A 22,933-nucleotide genomic window follows, 5' to 3' on the forward strand; every position below is an offset into this window, starting at 1 on the left:
GAGAAAAGCACCAGCTCTGGCCTCCTACAGCGCCCTGCCCTCGGGGGCCCTTGGGAAATATTGCTGCAGCTGACGGGGGCAGGAGACCCAGACGCACACACAAAGGACAGCCATGTCTCATTATTCAGACCCTCCCCTGTCCCGTGGGTGTCCCGACTAACGTCCCCATTTGGATCCGGAGTACGATTTTTCTCACGCCTGGTGGGCCAAGTTTTGGGCACAAGTTCCTGCACCTGCCAGGGGGCCGCCACCACCCTCAGTGACGCCACGTTCCTGGTCCAGCTGCCTGTCTGCGTCTCCCCAGCTCGGCCTCCTGGGGAGTGGGTGGTGGGTGGTCTTGCCACTCGTTCCCTGGCCCTTTCCCCTGGTCTGTGTGGCCCAGATCTTGGGTCAAATCTCAGTGGCGCAACCAGCCGGTAACTCTCTCTGTGGCTCTGGGAGGGAGGGAGCTCCCTGCGGCTCAGCAAAACTCCCTTCATGCTTTGCGAGATGCCTGCCCATCATGGACGTCAGGTGTTGGGGTCACACCTACGACACGTGTGCCGTCTGGGGTTGGCTCAGGTGCAGCCGGCTGACGGGTGTGAGGTCAAGGAGAGACTCGACGGTCCTCTCACCCAGTGGCTTCTGCAGCAGAACCTGCCACGTACAGGCAGCGCAGAGAGGGTGTGTGTGCCACCCTCGTTCAGCAGGCTCCTCCCGCCTCAGACCCGCCCCTCAGGGCCCACTGCACACCAGCAGGCCAGCTGTCTCCCTCTCTGTTCTAAGAGGTACTTCCTGCGCCCTGGCTGAAGCTTCCCTGCACACGAGTCCAAGCACGCGCCTTCTGGACGGTGAGTCTGAGCTGCTGTCATCGCGCAGAGAGAGGGCAGCTCAGACACTTGCAGGCTCAGTTCACTTCTGGGAAAGACTGGCAGGAACCTGAAAAGTTCCAGGGGACTGACCCCTGGATCCCCAGCACGGTGTTGCTCCCAGGGCACGTGGATGGAAACCAGCGTCCAGCTGCCCTGTCCCTTCCTCCCGTTCATCTCCTCTCCCTTGAAACCCAACCTGGGTGGCGGTGACCACCGCCCCACACATCACTCACCATCTCGTGAGGCTTACATCCTGGGGACCTCCTTCCAGCTGGGCTCCAAGAGCAGCCAGTGTGGTGAGACCTGCGAAGAAGAGGAACTCAGTATTAACAGCAGGGCAGAGCTCAGAGTGTCCGTCTCTCTTTTCCAGCAGGACTGAGTCACTGGGAGACTGGGGTAAAGGTGGGAGGATAAAAAGAAAAGGGATCATATAAGGACCAAGCTGCTCATTAAGCCAACCTCGAAATCTCTGGGCTCTGTGGCGATTCTGAGACGGAGAGGGAAAAAAAGCCCCTAACCCTGGATGAGTCAGCAGCTTTTAGGAGAGAGAAACCTCTGTGACCTCACTCAGTGTCCCCTGGAGTCGCCCCTGCGTTCCCCACAGCAGGCCGTGCACGGTTCCATTTTGATGAGGGCTCAGGGGGAGCTCTGTGCTCAGGCCTCAAGTCGGGAAGAGACTGCAGTCCTTCAAACAAAAGCCCCCAAGCGTATTTATATCCCGGGAGACTCCTGCCAAGCTCGCCTGTGTGCTTCAAGCATCCCTGGAGAGCTGAAGCCGGAAGCGGGAGGCGAGGCCAGGCTCTGAGGATGTGCCCCCAGCACGGGCAGTTGAGGCCCGAGGCCTGGAGGCTCCACGGCCAGCCCTGCAGAGCCACCTGCGGGCGCTCTGAAGGCTGGGGCTCCCTCCCCGAGCCCAGCCACCTTCAAAGCCGACCTGGATCCTCCCCGTTTCCTTCAGAATTCTCAGGCGACTCGGGGTTTTTCTATCCATCATCCCTGCTCCCAAAGGCACACTGTGCAGATGGGGGTAAGAAAGCCTTCCTGGGGGTGGATGGGTCACTGTGTCCTCGTCGTGTGCCCCACGCCGGCTACCCCTGAGCTAGACTCTGGGCCTTCGAGGTGGACTTCCGTCACCCGGGAGCTCGTGGAAGGGGCAGGGTCCCATCAGGGCCTGCATTTTAATGAGACCCTCCACGACTCCTGCACGTGCATGTCTGGAGGGTGTTGGTGAATGAAGATCTTAATACGGGAGTTAGAAATTTGTGGCCCATTCTCCAGGGGGAAACGGGCTCAAGAAGTGCCAACTTGGCCGCTGTAGCTGTGGGGCAGTAAGGGGCAGAGCAGGTTCAAAGCCACGCTCACAGCTGTGGAGCTATTTGAGGGAAGCAAACGGAGAAGGGGAGGGGCAAACAGGCCCCGCTTCACGGGAGGGGCTGAGGGAAGGGCAGTGGGCCAGGTGGCCAGGGGACCTCAAGGCCCTGGGGTCAGAGTGGGGTCCCGGCTGTACTGCACAGCACTCTAAGAAGCAGTATCCACAGGCTTGTGGACACTGGAGGCAGGTTCACTCTCCTCCGCCAGCGAAATTCCCCAGTCAAAAGTTCTGGGCCTCCTTCTTGCAGGGGAATTCAAGCTTCTGCATTTAATCACAGTGATTAACTTATTTTTATTTCAGGAAGTTTAATTCTCTTGCCCACTGCCCTTAGAATTAACCATCCAGCAGGAGAAGGTGCCCTGGGAGACCAACTACCCTAAGTAGTCCAGGCATAGACCAATAGGAAAGAAGATACTTTACAAACCCCTTTATACTTTAGAAAATGTTTCTCTTCCACTCACTAATTGCATCCAACTTTTAAGGGATATGTCCTTAGCCCTATCTCACAGTTGAGAAAATCACAGCACAGAGAGGGTGAGTGACTTTTCTGAAGACACAGAGCTATTCCATAGGCTGTGGTTGCTATCCTTTGACTCCGGCTCCAGAGGTGTGGCTAGGTAGTCTGGCTGCTCCTGATGGGGAAAGGGACAGCACAACACAGGTTTCTGATGCTCTGGATTAGCATTACTCACCTCTGTATACTCTTGTTCCAACTTTGGTGTGAGGTGGGTTCATTATACAGACTTATGAAGCAGGAGAATGAACTACTACAGGTGAACAACTGTCACCCTGAGTCAGCTAGGGCTGAGGATGCACGCTCAGTGGCAGTGTTTACCTAGCACTGTGATCCCTAGCACCCTAGTACCAACTAGCATTCTTGGTTTATCAGTTATTAACATTGCCCCTCAATATGGCATGCTCTGGGGCCCAGACTTGGAATCTCAGCTCTCCCTTTGCTTGTCCTGTGGAAGGGGAGTTGCCCCAGGTCCTCTGGAGGATATTAAAATGGTTAATGTTCAAGTTTCTCATTTAAAATGGCAGTATTTGCACATAAGCTATGCACATCCTCTCACACTGTCATCCTTAATTACTCATAATATCCTATACAATGTGAAAGCAATATAAAAAGTCTGCATGTTCATTACAGATGAACGTTTTTTCAAGCATTTTGCAGCTGTGCTTGGTTGACGCTGCATGTGCAGACCCCGTGGATATGAAGGGCCAACTGGACGTTACTTGCACGATTGCACTTGCTTCTGTGAGGCAGATCAGCTCAGTTAGGGCGTGATATCTGTAAAGCGTGGATGTCACCTTGGTACACAGACAAATGTCCCAGCATGTTCATGTTCTGTACCACCAATACCAGCAGCTGGATGCCAAGGGGCCTGACTCTGCTGCCCACGTGCCGCCCGCTCCCTGCCCATCCCGTGGCTCACTGTGACCACGCGTTCTCAGAAGCACTGCTGCTCAGGTCCCCTGATCTCTGCAAAAGCCATGCTGGACCGTCCACCTCAGCCCCACGGTAGCAAAGTCCGCAACTGCTCTTTCCCCTGCAGCTTCTGATGAAGGCGTCTGTCTGCATCTGCCTTCACCCTTCTCCAGACACCGTCTATCAGGTTCCCCCCCTTTTTTTAAAATTAAAATCTTTTTTATTTTTACAGACTGCATTTTGATTCATTGTACACAAATGGGGTACAACTTTTCATTTCTATGGTTGCGCACGATGTAGATTCACACCATTTGTATAATCATACACAGAAAATGGGGTGGAAGGGGGTGGAGGACAGAAAGATAGCAGAATGAAACAGACACTATTTCCCTTTTTTGTTTTCTTCAAATATTGTCCCCTGGTTACACAGGTCCTGAAGTTGCTGCTGTATTTCTTTCTTTGATTCAAAATTTAATGGGCCATTTCAATGGGCTGCTATCCTCCCCAGGACTGTGCCTTGTTACTGACTTGTCTGATCTGTGAGTGTCTGCTGCAACACTGCTGTCCCCCAAAGTTTAGACTTTTTAAAAAAATTTTCATAAGGCAAGGATGTCTGAGAGCACATTACATCACTTCATAGCAGAAATGTCTGCACAGTGGAAGAAACATTCTAGGTACCAATATCTATATAGGACTTAAATGTATAATAGATAGCTTTTCAATATTGATCCTGTTAATATTAAATACTGACTATATTAAATATTCAGTTAATCATTTTTTGAGCACCTGTGTATATCTGATTTTGCTTTAAGCATCAGATTGACATTGAAAATAAAGCTCAGTCCCTACCCTTAAGAAATGGTATAAAAAGGGAGAGACAGCAGACGGTGAGAAAGTACAATGCATAAGGAGGTGGTCTGAGTAGGAGCAGCTCACAGACGCCTCGTGTCTGCAGAGACCAGTCCTTGCACCGAGTGGCTGCTGAGGCTCTGGAGGTCTGGCCTGCCCTCCGCCCACCCACCTGGCCCTGCTGGGTTGCTGGCTTGCTGGCTTCTTCTCAGTGCCTTGCCTGGTGTTCTGTGCAGCCTCAGGGCTGTGCTAGGCCCTCTCCCGAATGCTGTCCTCGCCTCTCCCAGGGGCACTGTCTTCCCTGCAGGACCCACGAACCTGTGGAGTTGAAGTGCTTGGGACCACTTTGAAAGCAGGTGTGTTCGCAGCTCTGACTACTGGCGACACCTGTTATTATCCTCAACTGACAAGGCAGCCGCTGGAGCCCAGAGGAACAGAGCACCTGGCTGGGGCGGCACAGCGAATGATCCTCAGAGCTGGGAATCTCATGGAGTTTACCCTTGAACCCTGCATTGTACCATCCCCTGGGGGCAGACACCTGGACCCCGTCAGCCTGGTGGACACGCGCTGGTTTTGGACACAGGAGGCCGGAGTCTGGTCCTGCTGCTCTCACACACTTGTTCTGTGTCCCTAGATGACCTCTTCCCTCCCAGGGAGCCTGGTTTCCTCAGCAGCCAGGGGGCTCCACAGAGCGGCCTCCCGGTGTGGGAAGCCACTGCCTCAGCCCATGCCCAGGGGAGCCCTGGGCTCTGGTGTGCAGAGCAGCAGCTCTCAGGAGGAGCTCTGTGAGGGAATGGAAGGGCTTGTGGGTGCCCTTGTTGCTCCAGGCGTGCACATTTCCGGTCTTCCTGGCTCGGACTCCTCAGAAAGCACTGGTTCTGCAGAGCAAAATCCCAGTGAGGAAAAAAATCTGTGGGCAGCACTTTCCCCACAGATCTCCCGCTTCCCACTTTGGCCTTCCAAGCCCACGGGGTTGCTAGGGAGCAGAAGAGGGGCAGAGGGAGGCCTTCACGGGCTCACAGAAGACAGACGCCCGCCCAGGGCCATTCCTCTAGGCAGGGTGCTGCGTCCGCCCTCATCTGCACACAGCTAGAAGACCAGCAAGCAACGCTGCATCTAGTTGGCAGGTCATTATGTCCTCAAGTGACAGCAGCATTTTGGGGGGTAGTGAGGAGGGAGCCCTGTGTTCTGGTTGAAGCTGGGACAGACTGGGAACAAGAGAGGAAAAGCAAGGCCAAAAAGTGGCAAAGCGACAAGTTCCTTCTGCGGAGCCTGGGCTTTGTGGTCACTCTGCAAGCTGAACGTGCTGTCTGAACTGCCTGTCTGTCTTCCAGATGAGATTTCCCCTTGGTCACTGACAGTGGCCTTTAATTCCAAAGAGCGTCATTAGCAAGTGGCCAAGGGTAGCCGCCACCTCCTGAGCACACACACGCTCTGTGCCAGGCACGAGGCTGGGGCTGGTCTTCTCTCTTTTCCACTGCAACTCTGAGGAGCAGGTACTTAGGTACCCATTTTCCAGATGGCAAACCTGAATACAAGGGGGGAACCAAGCTACCCAGAGTTATGAGGGTAGAACATCCAGCACCCGAGGTGGGACTCAGAACATTCTGAATGATCTTTCCATCTCCCCCCAGGCTGTCCCGGCAACTTCAACTCTGCCTGAAGTTGCTGCAAACTGGACCATGTCTCCCTCCAGCCCCGACCTATGCCTCAGCGGAGATCTCGTTCAGAAGAGCCTGAGTTCAGAAACAGCCCAGGCGTGTGTGCAACTTGACATCTTGAATGTTCACGAGAATTCTGAATCACACTCTAGAACTGCTCTGTTTGTCTCAAAACGTTTCCCCTTCAGAATTGTCACCTACGGTCAACTCTCCAGGAAGATGTGCCCAGCCTCGGGAGGGTGGTGTCTGTTTTGTTCAGTGTTCTTGGCTCTTTCCACAACTCTGGGTGGGGGCATTGACAACAGGCCAGACTGTGGGGAGATAAGGGGAGCCCTGGCTTTACTGGGTTGGGGACAAAGACTTCAATAACATTATTGTCCTAACCCAAACACAGTACAATGGTGGCCAGATTGCGGGGAAAGGCACATGAGGACACAGCAGATAGAGAAGCCGCCTGAACGACAAGAAGCAAAGGAGGCCTGGAGAGGAGGGAGGGTAGGGCAGGTGGAGTGGGGCCACCGCAGACTCCAGCCCGGAGGCCAGCCTCGGTGGCTCCAGCCAGAAGACCGGACAGAGAGCAGGGCGGGCTCTCCCAGGGACCCGAAGGCCTCTGGAGAAGTCAACTCTTCACCTGTGAGTGATGGGAAGCCACCAAAGAGCCAGACTCTGCATCTGCAGTTCTTGGCACACCGTGGGCCTCCAAAGTATTCGTTGGGTGGAAAGATACATCCTGTTTGTCTCGGGGCCCCATCAGGTCCCTCAACAATCTGAGAAGCTCCTCCAGGGACCCTGTGAGATTTAGAAAGGGCAAGCCACAGGGCCACCTGATTTGTGGGAAAAGTTCTCCTGGGCACCTGACCTGAGCTGTCTTCTGTTGAGTCTCGGGGGATCCTGGCTCCAGGGTGGCTGTTGGCAGATGGAGAGGGATAAAAACACCTCTGATTACAGCTCTCACCACTCCCAGGAGCCACGGGGACTACGAGAATGAGGCTTCACAAAGGGGACAAAAGTGAGCTGGAAACACAAGCTCTCTGGGCGGGCAGTGGGTTCTTTCTTTCAAATAACCACGGCAAAGCCAGGATCTGCTGGAGAACCAGGCTCTTCACAGTCCTCGAAGGACAGGAGTCAGTCGAGTGGCAGAGGCAGGTGGAGACACCCCTGTCTCAGGAAGTCATGCTGCCTTGGGACATGCAAATGCCATGTCCTCACGTGTTGTTTTAAACTCTCTGAGCCTTAGTTTTGTCATCCATAAAATAGAATACCATCAGGATTAGATAGTATTAAGAAAGTTACTTGCTGGGGTTTGAACTCAAACCTGTCTGCTTACAATTGTTCTGCCCCCACAACTGTCTCTTGAACTTGGGATATGACCATTCGATACATATAGGGCCTAATAAATGCTGGTTCTCCTTGCCTTCTTTTACACATCTGTTATTTTCTGACCAGGTTTAAAAAAATCTGGCCTTCCAGGAGGTGCTAAATAAATCCACGTAAACGGGCTCTTCCTAGGTACAATGTAGTGACTGAGAATACAGAAGGAAAAGGTAGCCGGCTGTATTTCCTCCCCACTGTACCTCGTTTCAAAAACCCTTTATTAAATATCTTAAGTATTACTTGCCTTCAGGGTCAAAATAAAATTGCCAGGAGTTTTCACTTTGCACTCATAAATGACTAAATTTTTTTTTTTTAAATGCGTGTGTGTGAGAGCATAAATGTACTGACTCATAGCTGGAAAAACTCTCCTAACACATTCCAAATTTGTCGAGTCACATGAATTGAGTAAGAGTGCTCAATGTGACTGCTAACTCCCAAATGGAGAGCAGTTAAGCCAGCGACGGGGGGCCCATCTCTGCCTTCCCCGCCCCGGCTCTGAGCAGGAGGGTAGCCCAGGGTGTGCTCTGCCCCCGGTAGTGGCAAAGGAGGCGGATGCAGAGAATGCGCAGGCTGGAGAGGACCTAGCAGTTAGCAAGAGTCAGCCTAAACTGTAAGGTGGTGGAATTTTAATTTCAAAACATGGACTAAAAATCTGCATACAGGATCACCCAAGTTGAACAGCTTCACCTACCGGGTCAAGTCCATGCCGACTACCACATCAAGTACTTTGTAGACATGACTCAATCCTCGGCCACTCAGGTGCTATGATTATACCTATTTTACAAACGAGGAAACGGAGGCACCAAAGTGTTAATAACTTTCTGGAGGTCCCCAGTGCACGGAGGGCGGAGCCAAGATTCAGCCTAGCTCTGGAATGGATGCTCTCACACACTGACTATTCATCCTGAAAGGAGAGAATTCTTTTGCATAGAAGAAAGATAACTCCATTTACTCCACAAATATCTCTCCAACCTTTTGAATACAAACACTGCATTAGGCGCGGAAGAGGAGGCGTGGGAAGAACAGGGGCAATTTGGTTACTGCTATCAATGAATTTGCAATTACATAGAGAAGCTACCATGTAGGCACAAATAATTACAGGAAAAAATAAACGAAGACACCTTCGGCAGGATCATCAAGTGGCATGGGCAGGAGGGCTTGCCAAGGTGTTGGCTCTGGCCAGGGTGACCTGGAAGGGCAGCCATTTAAGCTGGATTGAAGGGTTTGTAGGATTCAAGCAGGAGGTGGCCAGAGGAGGTCTTGCCTGACCAAGGTCAATGCCCCGGGAGTCTCCATCTTGGTTCTGAGTTGGGATTGACCCACTCGCAGGTGGAAATGTAATCCCCGAGGGGGCCAAATCTCCAGATGTGGTAGGAAAGAAGCACAGGTAGAAGAAACGGAGGGCAGGAAGCACCCAGGAGCTAGAGTGTGGGGAGGAGGGCGGACAGGGGAGCCCGTGGAAGGGGCAGATGTGGCTGGGGCAGGAGCTCTCAGCCCACCCGACCTGGTTGGCTCTGAGCAAGTCCCTGCTCTTGGGCTTCGATTCTCCTATCCACAAGGAGGGAGATGGAGGAAGGGCTTGTGTGTTCCAGCTGGGTGGGACCTTGGAGAGCTCCCAATCTGTCTCCTGGTTTTGTAGATGAGGGAGCTGAGAGCCGGAGAAGCTGCACTCGTAGAAGTCCCTGGAACTGAATCCAAGTCTGTGGCATGAGGACTCAGGGCCATGTTCCAGAGTAGCCTGCTTTCCCACACCCTCTTCGAGGAGCACGAGGAACTCTCAGAAGCAGGAGGCTCTAGGCAAGCTGTGAGAGGAGAGGGCACAGACAGCCACCGGCCGTGCCCTGCCAGCTCAGTGGCCACAGCTCCCACCCCCAGGCTCCGGGAAGGCTCGACCACAGACCCTGAGCGGAGCAGCCTGGGCCACCCCCAGCTCGTCCTCCTCAGAGGGACCCTTCACCCACACCCAGGAAGTTTCCAGGAAACCGTGACGGGTTTCTCTGCAGCAGCCGTGGTTTCCCTGACTAGATGTACATCTGGTCGTGACTCACAGGGCTGGATTTCTGCCCAAGGCCATATATCTCAAGTGGGGAGCACGTTCTCTCAAACTGACGACCTGCTCACTATAGTGACAACAGAGGCTGCTCTTGTCAGTCACCAGTGAGCTCATCCAGATAGCACCCCAGGCCTCCTTGTCTGGCCTGTCCCCCAAGAAGCCCCTTTGGCCTGGGCCGTCTCTCAGGGTCCCTTAGATCCCAGGTTGTCCAACCTAATTCCCCATCCCTGGAACTCCACCCCCCTCCTGCACATCCTCCTGCCCTCCCTTGTCCCTGCTCCTCCACCTTCCTGACCACTCCAGCCTTCACTGGGTTTCTGACCTCAGAAATCCCACTCGCTTATGGTTTGCATCCAAACTCAGCTATCCCTGGGGCAGCTGAGCAGTAATCCTGCCTCTGCCCAAGGGTGGTAGACCCGGAGGAGGGCCAGGTGCAATGACCACCACGGCAAGCACAACAAATATGAATGCCTGGCACAGCCTCGGGTGTGCCCACCACAGGGCCTTCGCGCTTGCTAGTCTCCCTTTCTGGAATACTCAGAGTCTTTGCATGGCTACCAACTTGTCAAAGTCACCTCCTCCGTGAGGCCTTTCCTGACACTGTTCTTCCAACTTCCTCCCTGCACCCTCTATCGCTGGTTTAATTTTCTTAAACCACACATCCCATTCTCAAATTGCTGATTTGTTCCTGATCTGCCCACGTGTCTGTCTGCTTGCTGATGCTCTGTCTTCCCCAGGAAGAATGAGTGCAGGAGTCTGTGCAGCCTTGTTGCCCACTGAACTCCCAGCACCCAGCAGAGGGCCCAGTGCAGAGCAGCACGAGCTAACTGCCCGTCATGAAGCCAGGGCTGTTGCCAGGCAGTGGGGTGTCCATGAATCTTGCCTAATCCTCACGCAAGCACCGTGTGGTTGGCGTCATTGCCCCCATTTTGCAGGTGAGAAGAGGCAGAGTTAGGCATTGAACTTGAATGTGACGCGAAAGCCCCTCTCAGTCACTGACTCTGCAGCTTCCCTCCAGAGCTTTCAGCAGTGAGAACGGAGAAGCCTGGATGGCCTGGGATGTCACGTTCTCCCGGAGCTAGGTGGCAGGGGAGGCCCACCCGCCTCCTCCAGCACACACATCCTAGTGAAGAGCATGAGTCCTTGAGGAGCTCGAGAAGCCTTGCTGGTGGCCCGTGGTCCCGACTTGCTTCACTGGCCTGACACAGTACGATAAAAACAAGGAGGGAACCACATGCCCTCAGGCACCCTCGGGTCTAGGGACACACCTTCTCGGTCCTTCTGCACGCAGTACCTCCTCCTGATGTCCTGCATCCCATGGATGCTTGACTGGTGACACCTAGCCATCCAGGGTGCCCTGGGGAGAGCAAGAGCAGTGGGGAACGGGGCATGGGCGGTGGTGGGAGGAGGCTCCGTGGAGCAGGGGCCTTTGCCTGGCCCATGGAGGATGGGTGGGAAGCCACCCTTCAGGAGAGCGGAGGGGAGTGTGCATTCTAAGAGGGCGGGGTCCGGAGGAAGGGTGTGGCCAAGCAGGAGGGGGCGTGGCCAGTGGTTGTGGAGGGAGCGAGTGTTGGCTGGGGGCCAGGTGCAGAGGCACAGGGGTGCGAACACACCACACCCTGGCTATTGCCCTCCATTACCAGGAGTTCCAGGGGGCTTTGCTCAGGCAGGGTCAGGAGACACTCTGTGTTAACACAGTCAGATGCTGGCTCCCCACTTCCCAGCTCTGTGACTACATACCAGTAGCATGGGCTGTGCAGACTCTGGCATCTCATCTGTAGAATGGGCTTCACAGTGGTATGTATCTCAGAGGGGTTTGGTGGGGATTAGAAGGAACTAAATGTGGAGTGCCCTGGCACACTGAGGGCACCCAGTGAAGGACCGCTACTGTCACCATGAGCCTGCACCACCCACCTAGGGCAGACACAGTGCGGGAGGTGTCTGGGAGCAACCGAAGCCGGTTTATTAGGATGACTCCATTAGTAAAGAAGAACCCTGGGGATGGGCCCAGGAAGCACTCCAGGAGGCGCGAGGAGGAAACGTGGCCTTCAGGTCTGCTTTCTCAACTCGTGGCTTGGTTTCCTCATCTGTAAAGTGGCAATATCCCTGCTGTGCAAACTGGGCTTCTGTGCGAATTTAATAAGGAAAGACATACGGGGCCGCTTTGAAGCTGAGAAGCACTGGGCGACCATAAGGGTTTCATTTTCCTGCACGGAGCTGTGTTCAGAGGGGGAGATATGCACCTGGGGCTCTTATTTCTACAAACCATTGAGGCAAGAAAAGTAGCAATTTGCAGCACAGCAAGATGAGAGCAGGCCTGGATAAAAGGAGCCTCAGCTCAGACCTTTCCTTGCCCATCTGGGCTGAGTCCGTTTCATTCCCTTCTCCTACTTTCCTTTTGCATTCACACCAGTGACTCAGAACTCCTACCAGATTCTCTGTCTCTGAAGCATAGATTTTTTTTTTTTAAAGCTGGAAATTATGATCAAGTGCATTCCCCACAATTTACAGACAAAGAAGCTGAGAGTCACAATAGAGAGTTGGTTACAAACTGTGCTCAGCGGACAGACGGCTGAGTTTATATCCTGGCTCTGCTCTTTATTAGCTGTGTGACGTTAGCTAAGTTATCTAACATCTCTGTGCCTCTGTGACTAGTATTAACTGGGGTTAATAAGAGTTCTCACTCTCAAAAGTGGTTTGGAAAATTAAATGAGTTTTAAGTGTAGAGCATATGGCTTGTGCCTGGCACCTAAGTAAGAGTCAGGAAATAAGAGGTAGTATGATTTGCAGTCAGCAGGTGTTTTAGCGATGGAGTTAGGAATGACTCTCGACTCAGTCCAGGGCTCTTTGCATCACTTGCAGTGCAATATTTGACTCCAAACAAAACACCAAGTTTACTGAAAGCAGGGGAAGGGACCCACCTATTCTGGGCATAAAGGACACACTCATGCAGCCTGATTTCTAGAGCATTCTGGCCACAAACTCTGACAGTGGCTGAGCAGGCAGTGAGGCTTCACAGGTACTGTTCTTACCACCTCCCCGGGCATCGTTCAGGGAGGCAGCAAAAAAAATCCACAAAATCTCAAAGCTTAAGCAGGAAGGAGACCCACACGCATCAGGCTATCTGCCCAGAGTCACAGGCTGGGCTGCATTTCCACCTCCAAATCTTTCAAGTACCAGAGCTTCCGCTTCTGCCTGCCGACGGGTGGTGGTCGAGACGGTGGGGTCTGGAGGAAGATGAGTTGGTTCAGACCTGCTAGAACCCTTACTAGCCAGATCCGGAGGACATTTACTTACTCTCTGAGCCTCCCTGCCCCTGACAGATCTGGATATCACAGCTGACACCCTAAAGTCATTGGGAGACATCAGATCATGCAACCAAAGCCAGAGCCCAACCCTGATCCTGACCCACAACAATTCCAGGGTCTGAAAATGCTCGTGATGTGCCCAACAGGTGCCAAGTGCTAAGCGATGTGGAAGTCCTTCCCCTTGTGAAGTCTGAGCTTCACAGAGAGGAGCAACAACAAGCAAGTGAATATGAAAGGTCAGAGCCAGTACAGTGGCCACGACTACAAACTGAGCAACTTGGAAGACTGAGGCAGGAGGATCTCAAGTTCAAGATCTGCCCGGGCAACTTAGTGAGACCCTGCCTCAAAATAAAACATAAAAAGGGCTGGGGATGTGACTCAGTGGTAAAGAGCCCCTGGTTCAATCCCCTGTATTAGAACAACAACAACAAAAATCCCCCAAAACCATAAGATGTCAGGTAGCAATAAGTGCTTGGAAGAAAAGGAGGACAGGGGGTGGAGGCTGGTGGGTTGCATCTAGCTCTGGTGCCCTGATGGGCAGGGAAGGGCCCTTGGGGGACGTCTTCCAAGCAGAACCTGAACACAGCAAGGGGAGAAAACCACAGGGAAGCTGGGAAGGAGCGATCCAGGCTGGGAAACCCAGGAGATGTGCCTTGTGCTCGGGGATCATCCCAGCCCCGTGGCTGCAGCAGAGGGTTGGGGTGCTGGTGGTTACCAGGTGGTCTGGGGTCTACCTTGAGGACTTCAGCTTTGGCTCTGAGCGACACGGGATGGGAATGACAAATAAGACCTACAATTTTAAAAAGGAGCTCTGGTGGGAGTAGATAGTCCCTGGGGTATTCAGGAAATGGTGGTTCATGATGGGACAGAGGCAATGTTAAGAGGATGGCTCGTGGCCACTGATGTGTCCTCATGAGAGACGCTGCTGGCTTGAATCAGGGACGGGGTAGAGGTGACAAGAAGCAGCGTCTTGGACCTCTCAGGTGTGCACTGTGCAACCTCAGAGGCGCCACTCACACTCACTGGAACTGGAGGGTACCCTGTGGTCCTGTTGGGGACACGCTGCGACTTACAGATAGAACGGAGCATGAGAGAAGAGGAGGCAAGGATTATCGAAGGATGTCGGCCTGCACGCTGGGGCTGGCGAGGTTCTGCTTCCTCAGGTATGGAAGCCTGGGGGAGTCGATCTTAGACTCTCTTTGGTTTGGGAAGTCCCTTTGGGAAGTTTGGGAAGTCCCTTGGGGGAGTCAGCAATGGTGGCCACTGGGAGATGTGGTGGCTCAGTGCGGATCTGGCCCAGGGCGAGGGCTGGGAGCTGGCCATGGGCCCTGCTAGCCTCCTGAACTTGCTGCACCTCCATGACCAGGGTCGCCCAGCTTCCTCAGGACAGCTGAGTGCAGTGGATTGACCATGGCACTGACCATGGCACCAAAGGGTGGGTCCACCTTCTTGTCCCCAGAACCTGGGAATGTGAACTTATCTGGAAGGCTTTGCAGATGTGACTGAGGTAAGGATCTCAAGATAGGCTCATTCTGGGCTTCCTAGATGAGCCCTAAGTCCAACAGCAAGTCTCTTCCTAAGAGAAACATACAGGGGAAGCTCTGAGATGGGAGAAGAAGGCGATGTGGAGAGTGGAGAGATGCAGCCACAAGGTCGCCACGGCCACCAGAAGCTGGAGAGGCCAGGAAGGACTTTCCTCTAGAGCTGTCAGAGGAAGCAGGACCTTATAGACACTTGATTTTGGGCTTCTGGACCCCTCACTGTGAGAGAATATGTTTCTATTGTTTTAAGCCACCTAGTTGGTGATAATTTGCTATAACAACTCCAGGACACTAATACAAGGAGGAAAATTGGGGATAGAGAGGTAAAGTCACTTGCCAAATGTCACACAGCAAGTAAGCAGCAGAGCTGAGGATGTCTCATATGCACTTGGGGCTGCTTGCTCAGGAGGTTGTATTCCAATTAAATAAATAAAGGCTCGAAGTCATGAGGCTGCACTAAAGCACAGAGCTGGGGAACAGCATTGCTCGGCTCCCTCCAGCCTCGGGTAGAAAGGCCAAATGCCCTTCCCGCTCTTCTTCCCCACCTATCCGCTTGGAGAAAGCCGGAGACGCCTCTGTCCTGCCATTCCAATGTGGGTCCAGGGTTTTGGTGGGAATCACATCCAATCTGCTGAGTTTAGATTACAGCCTCTGGGTCCACACACACGGCTGGGAGGAGACCCTGGTGGCATAGAAGACTCAGTAGACAGATTTCGGAGGCTCCTCAGGACTCATAACCATCACTCAGGAGCTGTGGACCGGCTGGCTTTCCAAATCGCCCTCTCCTCCCTGATACTCACTGGGAGACCGTCTGGGTTCCCGGCCCACCCTGGCCACCGGGCCTGAGCGCAGAGAGCCCGAGGGAGCACTGGCTTTCTGAGCTGCTGCCAGCCAGCTCGAAAGCCTCTCTGAGGAAACCCTGAGAGTCCAGTCTGATGCACAGGAAAATATTTCACTGGACAAAACCCATTCTGGGAATCCACGGACAGCATCCTCACCTACCCCTTGCCTCGCTGAATCATTATTAAAGAGAAGGACCAGGAGGCCACAAACAAACAGGGCTGAGAAGGGGACCCAGGTCTCCCCACACAGGGCCCTGTTCGGAGTCCTTAATGAGAAGTCCGTGGAGTTGGGGAGTGGGGAGAGATCAGGGGACGGGGACAGTGTTCTATTTATAAAGAATGAAATAATTAAATTCAGGTCAGTGGAGGGAGCTACTGGGCTGAAACAAATTTGGAGGCGGTGGGGGCGGAGGCAGGAGCGGTGGTGATTCACTGCCGCCTTCTCCGGTGACAGCCCAAGGGGGAGTGGCTCAGCGGCAGGGGGCGTGGCCCGGCGCGTTGGCTGCGGCAGAGCCGGTGGGTCAGTCTCCACGGGGGCTGGCTCTCCAGGAGGCTCCCGCTCAGGAGGTCGCACAGACCACCCAAGCCTCACCCCCCCAGAGGCCACCTGGTCAGCAGGTGCTCACTCTTTCCCTCCCTCCCTCCCTCCCTCATTCCTCAAAATGTATTCAAATGCGCTCAGAGCTCCCAGGGCAGACCTTGGCCTTTCCCTCAACCGTGTGGCCCTTGGCCAGGATGCCCGGGAAGCCATGTTTGGAGTTGTCTTGGGAGAGTCAGATTACAAGGCGGAGAGTAGGCCTGGGCACAGTGTTGTGTAACTGCCCACATCCTGACACCCTCCGCTCATAACTATGCCTCTCAGCAGACCGCACCCTGGGTCCTCAGGTGCCACCTGCAGAGCCACCTGCAAGGGTGAGAGTGTGGTGAGGGGAGGGCCAGTGCCCTCTGCTGTCCTTGGTGCCCGTGTTCTGGACCACGGTGCCACCTGTGGGACACAGGACGGGCCCCCAGGTGGACCACAGCGACCAGCACAGCTCCCCATTCCAAGGGGGTCTCTGGTGATCATTACTTTCGTACTTTTTGGAGGTCAGTTGTATGGTGTGTGCACCTGCTCTGGGCACAGCCTGGTGCGTGCACGTGGGGCTAGAGAGCAAGAAGGCCAGGACAAGGCCTCTGACTCTGGTGACAGGATCCCTGACATGCGCTCGTCTGTTGGGTCCTGGGTGGGGGCTGCAGAAATCCACTGAAGAAGGGCGCTGGGAATGGGGGTGACTGGGGAGGAGGTGTTGGAGGCAGGGCCTCCACCTCAAAGAAGGAGGAGGACCAGAAGATCATGGGGGAAAGGACACCACCAGGCAGGTGGCAGGAAGCAGGACAGGCACAGAGTGGCCTGCATGGTGTTCTCCATCTGCCTGCACAGAAGGGCAGCCATTTTAGGCTGGGGCAGTGATGTGGAAGCTTCCAGAAAGGCCAGAAGGAATTCCCAAGGACCCTGTCCTGGCAAGAGCCTTCCCCTCCAACGGAGCTCACTTGGGAACAAGTTCCTTTGGAGAGTGCCACCCAGGACAGGGTGCATGCACGGCAGGTGTGCAACCCAGAGCCTCAGGCGGCCTTAGGGTCTCTCCCTGGAAACTATGACAATGACCTCAGCGTCACTTCTGTGCCAGGCCCTGCTCCAAAGACCTCATCCAGTTCTACCCTTTCAACTTAAAAGTGCCGTTGTTATAGATGCACAGCCTTTCGGCTACTCTGTTCCTTGCCTCTCCAACAGAGCTAACCATGCCACTCATCTCACCTTGGAGATTTTTGTAAAATCAAGCACGCTTACGAAAGAGGTCTTTTTAGTGGAATGGCACTCTATAAACGCTTATTATTGTTGCTGATATTATTGTAATTTTACTAGGCTTCATCGACACAGAAGCCATCAGAGGGCAAAGGTTACTTAAGGCCTGAGTACAGTATTTTAAAAAGAAACAAAGAATGAGCAGAGGAAAGATCCTGTGGAGATCGGTGAAAGAAAAAGTAACCCGAAGCCTGCAACATTAGGAGGCAGGACACCGGGGGTGTTGTTCGTTTCTTGTAGCAGGCCCAACATTCTGAGAAGGGTCATTAATTGCTCCCTGGTTCCCTAGTGGCAGAAGGAACACAGGGCTTCTGGAAGCCAGCAGCAGAATTCTTTACAGGCAGGGATGGGCCTGGGCTCCCCCGGCTCACAGGAAGCATTGGTTCAATGCCCAGAAGCAGGGCGATGTGACCTGCTCTCTGCAGAGACGGCTGAAGGGCTGGGGACCTCTCTCCTTGCAGAAGCAAGTGCCTAGATGGCTGTAACTAACAAGTTCACAGGGACTGGGTTCCCTGCGCCCTCCAGAACTGTTCCTTCTGAAGAGGCGCCCCCATCAGCATCCCTCTGAGTCATTCGGAAACTGGGAGCTGCCTGGGTTCTCCGCCCGGCTCTGCTAGGATGCACAGCCAGCCACTGCAAGGCTGTTCATTTGCTTCCCACCTGTCACCAGATCCACGCGTGTCTCCCATCTCCGGCCTGAACTTCCACGGCAGCCTCCCAAACGGCCTCCCTGGTTCCACTTGTGCCTTTTTCGTTCCAACCGGGGGTCTTTCCAGAATGCACATCAGATGTCAACCTCTCCTGTCAAGACCTGTCAGGCTCCCGCTGGACTCAGAGCAAATGCATGTTCCTCCAAGTCCTCTGAGGCTCTGGGGGATGTGGTTCCTGTCTGTCTTTCTGCTCAACCTCTGTCTCTCCCCTCTTGGCCTCTGGCTGTGCCACCTAGCTGAGACTCTATTCCTTCACCTGTGCAACGGGCAGGTAATACCTCCCTTCCAGGGGCTGCAAGCACCAGAGTAGGGATTTATCAAAGTGCTGTGTGAACTAGCACAGCGACCTCGGCCCAGTACGGTTAGGCTTTTGTGTTTTACTCGTATTTCAATAATTTCCAGGTCCACTGTTTCTATACCTTTTATTGTTTGCAATTTCATATGCTTTTCTGATATAAAGATATCATACACGTGAAGTCTCACTGAAGACCACCACAACAGCATTTCACTATTCCAAAGATAACATTCTAGTTTCTTTGTGCTTAAAACTTGGGCAATATTTGTTCTTCCCTGAGTAGAAAACCCGAGTTTTAAGTAAGCAGTCAGATCACTAGAGACCTAGTGGAATCTCATTTAAACTACAAACCAGTTAATTCCTCTATGGAAATGATGTCAACAGTGTGACCCTCAGTATTATCGCCAGCATGTTCAGTAGCATTCAATAGCACTTATTAAGTCCTTACTGTGCTGGTCTCTGTGTTGAGTACTTTTTATGCTTTTCCTTTGTTAATCTAAAGGACAAGATTAAGAGGTCTTATTATTGTCCAGAAGAGAAGGCTGAAGCACAGAGAGGTTAAGTTACTTGCCCAAGGTCACATTCGCTAGTGAGAAATAGAGTTCTAATCCTCTTCTGCCTGTTTTTATAGCCCATGTTCTTTGGTTCCACCTTATGTATTATTAGGAGCAAGAGGACCGGGAGCCCAGGAGTGTGTACATTTGTGAGAGAGGAAGACGGATAACGGGGTGGCAAGCACAAGGCCACTGAGTGCACCCCATGAATGTAAGGTAGTTTTAGTAGATTCTCCTTAACCGTAAGCTTCATTCCTTCATGTCTTAGGTTCCGACTTACAAAGTTGTAGAATGCTTAGTGGGTTCCCCCATAATTCTCTCTTGTGAAGAGCAGCCATTGTCTTTCTGCAATTTAAAACAAGTGTGTGTGTGTGTGCGTGTGTGTAAGAGAGACAGGCACACACACACATACTTGGTTTAAATTGCCTGTCACACACACACACACACACACACACACACACACACACACACAGAAACATCTAGACCTGAAGTGTTCTGTTTAGAAGCTGAAGGAGATCCTCTGACAGAGGTTCCCAGAGAAGATTTCCTGCCACGGGGACCTTCTCCCACTCCCGACCCCATGGGACGCAGCAGCTGCCATGACAGCAGGTCAGGGGTGCCTTATATGCACCATCTCTCTGCACATAGGAGGAGACGGGCCTTCAGACTGTCTGTGTGAAACTCCCCAGATGCAGTGGCCATTCACCATTGCCACCTCGGAGCTCAGCATACCAAGGTCACAACAATCCCTGCTGACATTGACTAGGCTCTATTAACATGAGGGGATCTTTAAAAGTGGGTTACGCCGTGAGTTACTAGGCATGCTGTCCCACCATTTGGGCCAAAGGCCACCACCAGCAGGGTACAATTTGTGGGGAACTAATGAAAGTCTCCTAAAACCAAAATACCATCCCCAGCCTGCGTGGTGCCCCCTCTCTGAACCCAATTTGCAGTTCCCACAATAGAGTCATTCACTGAGTCAGCAAAGACTGGCCAAGTAGGGTAAAGACATCAGCCCAACCTCTGTTCTAGAAAGTTCTGATCATACTTGTGCCATCTTCGAAGATGGTTTAATCACATCAATCCTTGAACAGCAGTTCTAATTGTAATTACCTTAATAATTTTGAAGTTTCCTGTTAAAGGGTTCATGCACTGACAGGGCTGCCCCACACCAACGGTTGCCTGTGAGTAGACCCCCACCCCACTCCTCTGCAAGTTGGGCTCTCAGGGAATGAGCTGGGGCAGTGGTTCTCAAAGTGTGGTCCCCACATCACCCTGGAACTTGTTAGAAATGCAAGTCTTGGGGTGTCACCCCTGACTTACTGGAGCAGAAATCCTGGGGGTGGAACTCTGCCATTTTACAAGCCTGCCAAATATGGAAGCCTGCTAGAGTCTGAGATTCTTGAACTTAAAGCAACAACCGCCATGTCTGTCTGGTCATGGGAAGTTCCTGGGAGTGTTTGGAGGAAGGCAAGTTCCCGGACCCCACCTCTCAGGGATCAGTCAGTAGGTTCTGGGGTGGAGCCTGGGGCTCAGCTTTTTAACATGCTCCCCAGATTATTCTACTGAGCACAGGTTGCATTTGTTGGGAGAGAAAAGTCCAGGTGCTGGAAGACAGTGGGGGCTGTGAAGGCAGGCCTGGTAGGACGGGTCCTGAGAGAAGCAAGTGCTGAAGACCAATGTCCCCGACTCCAGTTCTACAGATTAGCGAGATGAACTCTCCCACGACCTTCTCGTTTGCCATTAGAGAAACTGATTCCTGAAGAGAAGTGATTGTCCTAAGTCCACACCTGGCAGAGCTGGAACTGCAGCCAGGGGTGTTGCTTCCAAAGTCAGTGCCCTTCCCCCTGAGCTCCTGCTCATGTATTTGGCTCTCTCTGTCTCTATGAATTGGATCTGTAGCCCCGTGCTAACCATGGGGTGAGAGCCAGGGTAGACCTGGAGTCAGACATCACACCCAAGTACAAGTTTTAGCTTGGTCACCAGGTAGCTGAGCCAACTCCTCCTCTAGGGGACTCAGTTTCCTCATCTGTATAATGGGTATGTTGTCTGACCTCACAAAGCTGCTGAGCAGGTCAAATACAATCACATATGTACAGGTGCTTTTCCAGCTACCCACCAGCCCCACAAATACAGGAACTAAGGAAGAAGAGAGGACTTCATTATGATGTGTTACTAGAACTGCTTAGAGTCCAGGTGGAGAGATAAACATGCAAAGCAACTGAACAATCAAGTCTCAGTCATATGCCAAGTGCAAATGCCAAGCTCTGTGCCTCTGCTCAGGGGCCCCTCTGCCTGAAGTGCTGGCCCCAGCTCTAATGCCTGGGGGGCCAGGACCCCTTCTGTGTTTTGGCACACAGTCTGTACCTGACTGATCTCCTCACAGGCAGGAGGTGGATTCCTTTTGCATCCCTAGAATATCTGGCACCTCCTGAGAGTGCTCAGAAGTGGCCGGTTTAGGTATGGAGGCTCCAGGGCAGAGGACTGAGACCCGAAAAGGGCTTCAGGGACTTCTTGGGACATGCCCCTGGAGATCAGAGGGAGGGCCAAGGCTTCACACAGGCAGAAGCCAGCCGCCACTCCTGGCCATTCTCAGGTCCCTGGTGTGTGTCACCCGGCCTGCCACGGGAGCCTTCTCAGTGGGGCTACAGGGATGGTCCCTTAGAGAGCAGTTGGTGAAATGGAGAAAGGAGAAAAGAGGAATGGAGCTACCCAGCACTCTGGAGGCTGCAGGGCCTGGTGCTGCCAAGTCAGAGACCAACCAAGCACTGGGCACACGGGACATGCTCAAGGATCATGGGGTTCCACCTGTCTGGCTCTCTTTTCTTCCCATTTCTCCCTATTTTTCTGGTTTGGATGATCAAAGGAGGGCTCTGGAGGGACAAGGGTGCTGGGCGGGAGGACACCTGGGCAGGTGAACCAGCAGGAGATGCAGGTGCTTCCTCCCACCTGCCCTTCAGTAAAGTTCAGTGTGTCCCAAAGGCCATGTGGTAAAGGATTGGTCCTCAGGGTGGCACTATTGAGAAGTATCCTGGACCTTTAAGAGGAGGGGCCTTATGGGACCCTTAGGTCACTGGAGACTTACCCTTGAGGGGCCTGTGGGACCCCAGCCTCCTCCTCTTTCTCTTTGCTTCCTGGCCATGAGGTGAGCAGTTTGTTCCCATAGCACTCCCTGCATTGACATCTGGCCCAAAGCAACAGAACTGCCCCACCTTGGACCAGAAGCTTCAAAACTGTGAGCAGAAACAACCCTTTTCTCTTTAGAAGTTATTTATCTCTGGTATTTCGTTACAGTGACCGGGAGCTGACTGATACAACCTGGATGAGCTATGTGGTCTTGAACAAGTGACTGGTTCTCAGGGCCTTGCTTTCCCCCTTTTGAAATGGGAGCAAATGGGGAGTGGCTTGTTTGTTCTCCCCTAAAGATAAAGCAGGCACCGTGATAAGGCGTACTGCCACTGCACCAAAGCAGAATGCTTCAGAGCGGAAGCTCCACCCTGGCCACGGTCTTTCCATGAAAACCATCTGTAACAAGAAGGACGCTGGCAACGATGACTCCTGTTCATTATGTTCCGGGCACCAGGTTGGGACGAGTGCCCTTCATTCATGAGGTAGGCTCCTCCTCACAATGGCCCTTTAAGGCAGACACTGTCGTTATTCTCAGCTTGCAACTGGGAAAACTGATGCTCAGAGAAGTTCATCTTGGGATCACAGACCGGTTAGCCCGCCTTGGAGCCCAGGCTCTCAGGGTCCACAGCCTACCTTCTCTCCCCCTGCATTCCTCTGAACCTGGGAGGCTCTTTTCAGATGGGAAGATTGGAGAATGGAGAAAGGCAACTAAAAGAATCTATCATTTTCCAAAATGAAGACTCAGTCAAGAACGGCCACAGCTGGAACATGCACGAATTCAGTCTGCTCGGTTATTCCCAGAACAGGAAGCCCGCAAACAGAAAGGTAGAGTAGGTACCCCAGAGACACACAGCCCCGAGAATGAGAAAATCGGGTTCCAGGCCAATGGCCTCAGGTGGCAGCCTCCCCCCCGGAGCCAGGCAGCCACTCGGGGTCCATGTTCTCCTCTGTTCATCGGTGCCAGAACATTCCTGCCCCTCTCCCTGACACAGGTCTAGCCCACCTTAGCAGAATCCTAGCAATATCTACCTTCTCCACAATCCAAATTTTAAAAGATCCTGCCTCATGTATTAGTTAGTTCCTCCATTAACAAAATAACCGGACGTACACATCAAAAAAGTT

At 53.0% G+C, this 22,933-nt stretch overlaps 1 protein-coding gene across 1 annotated transcript in view; it reads right to left on the bottom strand.

Moving 5' to 3' along the window:
* Positions 1-22,933, bottom strand: part of Zhx2 (zinc fingers and homeoboxes 2) — a 160,909-nt gene that overhangs the window by 92,927 nt on the left and 45,049 nt on the right. The window contains exon 2 of the mRNA XM_047545164.1: positions 1,085-1,154. The gene's annotated coding sequence lies outside the window, so the exon portion shown is untranslated. The remainder of the gene's footprint in view (positions 1-1,084; positions 1,155-22,933) is intronic.

This window comes from Sciurus carolinensis, chromosome 1 (genome assembly GCF_902686445.1).
Source record: "Sciurus carolinensis chromosome 1, mSciCar1.2, whole genome shotgun sequence".
Classification (NCBI taxonomy): domain Eukaryota; kingdom Metazoa; phylum Chordata; class Mammalia; order Rodentia; family Sciuridae; genus Sciurus; species Sciurus carolinensis.